Below are 6,818 nucleotides of genomic sequence, written 5' to 3' on the forward strand. Positions count from 1 at the left end.
AAATATGGAAAAATGCTAACAAACCCATACCAAGAACACTCAAACCTGAAGATAGTGAATGGCGAGTTCAAAATGGTGCATACACTTTACTTTGGTTTGAGGGAGAACAGAAACTAAAAGACATCTGTTGTAGGATCCAGGGAATGAAGAAAGTGAAATTGAGGAAGTTTCTTCTGAAGACCAGTAACTGAGTTATGTTCTTTTGGTTAACAGTATACTTATTCTATGTACTCTTTAATTTAACCAGTAGGTTACTCATCATGTTGGTTAACTTTTCTCATGAAACAAGTCCTATTGAATTATCTTTTACATCAAACGACTATAAAATGACCTCTCGAGACATTTAAACTTCAAGTGTTAATGATGGACATAGATAATTCATTTAAAAGTTACAAAATGTTGTTACCATAATGACAGAATAAGAAAGGTATCATTAATCAATGACAGTTCCGCCGTAAGTTGTCACATTTGGTAGGAATTCTGTCACGGCCGTCATGATGGTAAATAGTGTCTTACAGGCATATGTCAGATTACATTAACATAACTTTATTTATAAGAATTTACAGTGCAAATCAAAATTGGGATGGATGGTATAACCTGTTCAAAATTCAAATAGATGCTGTGAGAAATTACAATTAAAGTTACACTGGCAAATCATTAAACGAGTTACTGCCTTAAAATGTGAGATGTCCAGCCTGGTAATGACTGGCTTCATATGATCACTGTATGCGAATTGGTCAGTATCTAAAAATATTGCTAGAAAAGGTTTTTCAACTGTCTTTGGTTCTGTTTGATGTGGAGAATAACGTAATAAAAATCTACCAAAGTCAAAGTACCGGAAAGTTGTCAAATCTAAGATGGCGTCCAAGGTGGCTGCCAGTGCACTAAAATGCTATTGGCTTCCTTAATATTTCCCCTAGAATGATAAATATGATGTCTAAACCTAGGTTTTGGGGAACAAGGAATACAATGAAAATTGTGAAATTATCTTTTAATCATCATAACATCAAGAAATCCAAGATGGTGTCAAGGATGGCCACCAATATATTTAAATGTCTTTAATACCCTATTATTTGCCGTAGAATGGTATATATAATGTCTATATCTAGATTTTGAGGATCAAGGAATGTAGTGAAATTAGTGAAATTGTCATTTGATTATCATAACATCATGAAATCCAAGATAGCATTTAAAACGTTTCTCGACATACAAAAGTATCCTTGAATATAAACAAATGAAAATTCCTGTAAGCTATATATGTTTTGCCCTATAGTCTACATATAATTCAAGAATGAATCACTTATAATAAAATGTCAATTTTAGTTGTTATCAGTACCTCAATATTCACTATCACAAAAACTCTTATTGTTCATTAAAACATATACATTTGTCAAATACATTAGATTAATCTTGCTGCTCATCATCCTCCTCATCAGTGAAAATAGCCTGTAGTAGGGATTGTCACAAGATTGTAACTGGCATTGTCCACTGGCAGTTTTTCAATTGCAGTGAATCATCTTTAAAAGCTAGTCACTCTCTTTCCCAGTCCATACCATTCTTTGATAGTGTACTCTGAGAGCATGAAATTTGGTGAAAGATACAGTTGTGGGTAGACGCTCTGGTGCTACAAATGAATTTGCTGATACAATTTTCCTGCAAGGTACTAAGGTGCAAAGATGCCAGTGATCCAACACCCTTCCCTCCAAACAGGACAACCATTACCTGGGTTCCAGTGTCTTCAATCTTTTTATTTTCTTTATGTGGATTGAGGAACTGGTCAGCACAGGATTGTATTACAGAATTACCTTTCACAAACTTTTGAAAGACAGCCTTTATTCCAACACCAAAGATGCAAGGTGTACTATCACATCCAGAAAAGGCATGAATGAAAAGCAACTGGGAGTATAGTTTATCTCCAAGGGCTGACTTAAGACTGTTGATATGATACACTGTTGTTGCAGTTGACTTACTTGAACGGAAACAAAGGTCCTTACCCTCAGACTGTGCATAGGAAAGGAGCAGAATTAAGAGTCTGTGTCCTCCCCTATCAAAGTAGTGCCATGGTAATGGGATGCTTCAACTGCAGGCTTAGCAATGTCTATGTCAGTATCACCAGGTGAGTTGATGACTTGGCATCCTCCTTTCCTTAGTTCACAACTGATCAGATCAATTAGGCCTTCCTTGTTGCTATTCCTTGACAAAAAATCATCCTCCTTGCCAACAAATGCTGTCTCGGCAGTGAAGCTGACCACAGGGTGAACTTTCTGCCCTAAACGCCATTGGTGAGTGTTGTCTTTGATTGATGGACCTCCAGTATATCCATCAAAAACTACTTCTGCCCTCCCATAATGTCGAATAGTGAAATCTGCATACGATTTAGCTATTGCACCATAACTGCTGCCCCTTTTCCATGGAACTCGATGTAATCAAAACCCTCCATCAAGGACATAACACTCAGTCTGAGGAACTGATTAATTTGGAACTTCACCTGCCTCTTTCAAACGATTAGAGATGGTATGAGCTAGTTGTGGTTTATCTGGCTTTCAAAACACATTTCTTGTCTCAAAAAAAAAAAAAAAAAAAAAAAAAACTGGAGGGAATGGGCTAAGCTCATATCCTAAATCATCTTCCAATGATAGATCACTTGTTTTTGCCACTACCAAAAGCCCCTGAAATAAGAGTGCAGGATCTATACTTTTATCTGGAGCAACCTAAATGGCTGAAGCATCACCAAGAATTATGGCTTTATCTTTCTGCTTAAAGGAGTATGTAAAAGCAGGCTGTTCAATCATATTTTCAATTATTATCCTCCCAATGGACTCTGATTCGTGAACATTCACGTTTAGATTCGCCCCTACGCCACTGACTACATTCCGTAATAGGGAGTCTTCAGAGAAGGGTGAGCTGGGTGATAGTTTGATCGTGATCTTTTGTATGTCTGAAATATATCTCTTCATCCTTGCATTGGTCAAATCTTTATGTTGCTCACTTGTAGTGTAGGAAAGGCTGTTAACTTCCTGCATTGCCCTGTTATACTCTGCAGTGAAAGGAGCTGACATTGTCCATAATGATCTCTGCTCTGTCATTCCACTTCCTCGTGTCAGTCCACCAAAAGTTTTTAGTGACCTCATTAAAGTCTTTTCAATAACAAGATCAGAACTAAGGCCTGCCCAGCAGTGATCACTACGGCGGATAACATGAAAACCATTGGAGAGTTTGTGAAACTCGTCTGGGTGAGTGTTCTTCAATTGTGCCATCTTCTGAACACAGAAATATGTAGATTGGAGAAATTTGTAGATGCCAGCTACAGTAAATATTGGGAGACAGTCAGAAACAGCTTTTAAATGCAATAACCAAGACCCATTACAATCTGCCATGATCAATGTTCTTGCAACTGCCAATAATTAAGCCACAGACGACTTGTCTTTGACCTATCATTAAATTTTGTTTTGCATTTTTCTAATCCTACCTTGATTTTCTCCATTATTTCTGATGTGACAACACTTTCTAATGATGTCTGATCTGACAACAATGACAGGTACATATCCTCACACTGAGTTACTATTGATGTGAACTCAGAACTGTCAACAACTAAATCTGAAACGATCATGTGGCTCAGAGAATTGTTTATAGGCAGGTGGCCACCGATAGTTCTTTGAACAGAGTTCCCTGTCATCATATGTTCTTCTGAGTTTTCACCATATACCTCCTGTAGAATCTCTTTCAGCCCTGTACCATTCATGAGAGATCCAATTGCGCCCAGCAAGTTCATCAGCATATGAAAGGAACCCAACAAGAGAATTATATATTTCAAGTGCCTGTTCTGAGGTGCTTCAAGAATTATTCACTTGCTTTCCAGCACAGGGACTGGTCACATGTTGTTATTGGTGCAATGCCATACGTTACTGCTTGCTTATGAATGAATTTCACCAAATCCATCTCATTCCTTGTCACCCAAAACCTAGGTATAGACATCATATTTACCATTCTAGGACAAAATATAAAGAAGTTGGCAGTCATCTCAGAGGCCATCCTGGATTCCATGGTGTTCTGATGATTAAATAGCAATATCACTGTTTCCATTGCGGTCCTTGACCTTCAAAACCTAGGTATGGACATCATAGTTATCATTCGAGACAAATAATAAGGAAATTAATGATATTTTAATGTACTGGCGGCCATCTTGGACGCCATCTTGGATTTGACAACTTTCTGATGCTTCGATTTTGGCAGATTTTTAGTATGTTATTCTCCACACCAAACAGAACCAAAAACGGCGAAAAAACCTTTTCTTGCAGATACACAAAATCTCAGGACAGAAGGACACCTGGAAGAGAATTCCAGGGTTACAGTTAATGGCAACAAAATCTTTCTCGTTCAAAGGGAAATATGCACGATAGTGGGAATTTATTATTCATTTAATTAGCACAAGTTCACTATGGTTATTATCTGAGACCAGCTTAATGTAGCTTAGAACAAGTCACAAGGGAAATGTGCATGCTAGGTGGAACACAAAGGAGTTCGTTAAGGAGAATGGGAAATTAGAATAGTGGAAAGAAGATAGAGACCCTGACTGAGAGAAACAGAGGCTGGTTGAATTTGCAACTTCTGGGCGTACCTTAGTTTGGGTGTGCATGTAGCTTGAATTTAATGTTTAAAAAAATGTGTAGTACAGGTAATACATCTTTGGAAGACAAAAAAACAAACAGGATTAAGACTCTCGGTCTCGGAAACTAAGTCTCTAACCCTTTTGCTTTTACATACCCAAAAACCTTAGCCAAACGTCAACAAAAGACAATCCCTAAGCCCAAAGACACAGGAGGTAATCTCCAGGGGTTGCTAGGATTCATATATTAAAGATAAAATATTCCATCAATTAAAGAGAAATTATGAACGAGCGTGACCTACTAGTCAAAAAGACTTAATTGTGGACCTCTTGGTATAAATATCGCCCTTTTCTGTAAGGTTTTCTCAGAAATTCACTTATTAGTTGAAGAGAGAGGAGTTCGAGTTCGGTCTCTATGTCATATACACCCGCAATTTTTTGGATAAATTACAATGGCTTCAAAAAAAACGAAGTGCAGTGTGGACATATTTTGATGATAATGATATTGGTGATGAGAAATCTAACAAAGCTGTGTCAAATATGTGGAAATAAAATAGTACTTAGTGGAAACACAAGTAATATAATGAAACATTTGAAGAATAAGCATCTGGAGGAATTCGCTAGTTTTGAAAGTAAATCTAAGAAGGCAGCCCCTGCTGTCCCTAGTACTTCTAAGAAAAGTCAACCCTCAATCTTAGAATGTGTAAAACAATCTGCAAAAGATTCAGGTAAGTTCATAAGGCCTTTTATACATTGAACATCTTACAACACTACAGATTATTTTTTGTTTTAATATGAGAGTAACTGAAAATTGTAAACCTGTAACCAAGCATTCTATTTATATTTTTCTATTACTTTATGTTATCAAAATTAACACATCTAGGTATGAATTTTTTCTTGATTAAGTTCAACATTTTCTGTTGATTATCCGTAAGGAGCATTTGTGCACTTAATTCTAATTATTTGTTTAATGAAAACATTTAATCATTCTGTTACAGATGAATCACCAAGAGCCAGGGCAATAACTAAAAAACTCATGAAGATGATAACTGTCGACTTGCAACCCATCTCAGTTGTGGAAGACCAAGGTTTTAAAAAATTAATACATGGGCATGATTCAAGGTATGTGATTCCAAGTAGAAGGTCTATCATGCGGACAAGCATGCCTCCATTATTTCAAATAGCAAAAGAGGCTGTGAAGACATCTTTGGCAGCTGCCAGGACCATTAATTTGACTGCAAATCTGTGGACATCAAGAGCAGGTGAAGCATTTTATTTCTGTGACTAGTCACTTTATTGACAGTCACTGGCTAATCACTTCACATATTTTGGAAACCACACACTTGCCTGGTGAACATACCGCAGAGTTTATTGCAAATAAATCGAAACTCATTATTGATGACTGGGAGATATCAGATAAAGTATTTGATATAGTTTCCGATAATGGGGCAAATATGGTAGCTGCAGTACATCTGTTAGGCAATAAAATTTAGCATATACCTTGTTTTGCACATATGGTTAATTTAGTAGTAAAAGATTCCCTAAAAGCTTGCAGTGAAACGTCAGAAGTTGCATTGCAAAATTGCATCTCAATTGATAGCTATTTTCATCATAGCACCAAGGCATCAGACAAGCTCAATGAAATTCGAAGGCAATTAGATTTACCGGAGCATAAATTAATCCAAAGTATTGAGACAAGGTGGAATTCTTTGTTTTACATAATAGAGAGAATTGTGGAGCAAAATCAAGCCATCACCACAGCTCTGTGTCTTTGAGGAAAAAATACACTGTATCGATGAAAATGATGTACATGACCTCAATATGGCCATAACAGCTCTTTGTCCTTTTGAAGAGGTTGCAAGAGAAGTCTCGGTGGAGAAGTACATTAGTGCAATGCTTGTAGAAATGTGTTCAGATCTTTCACGGTCAAATGAATTAGTTGGCCACCTGATTGGGCAATTAATTAGACGCTTCGGGAATATAGAGGAAAATTACCCGCTAGCATTTGGCATATTTTTAGATCCAAGGTTTAAAGTCCTCTCATTCAAAAATACTGATACAGCGGAAATAACTAAGAATAAATTACTTCGCGAATTGCAGACAGTACAAGTTCCATTGCAGGAAGAATCAAGTGTGCCTAGCCCATCAAAGGAATTGAGTTCTAGTATTTGGGCTAGATTCAATAATGCGGTGAAACAATCGCAACATGACC

The sequence above is a fragment of the Macrobrachium nipponense genome, chromosome 3 (genome assembly GCF_015104395.2).
Source record: "Macrobrachium nipponense isolate FS-2020 chromosome 3, ASM1510439v2, whole genome shotgun sequence".
NCBI classification, from domain to species: Eukaryota; Metazoa; Arthropoda; class Malacostraca; order Decapoda; family Palaemonidae; genus Macrobrachium; species Macrobrachium nipponense.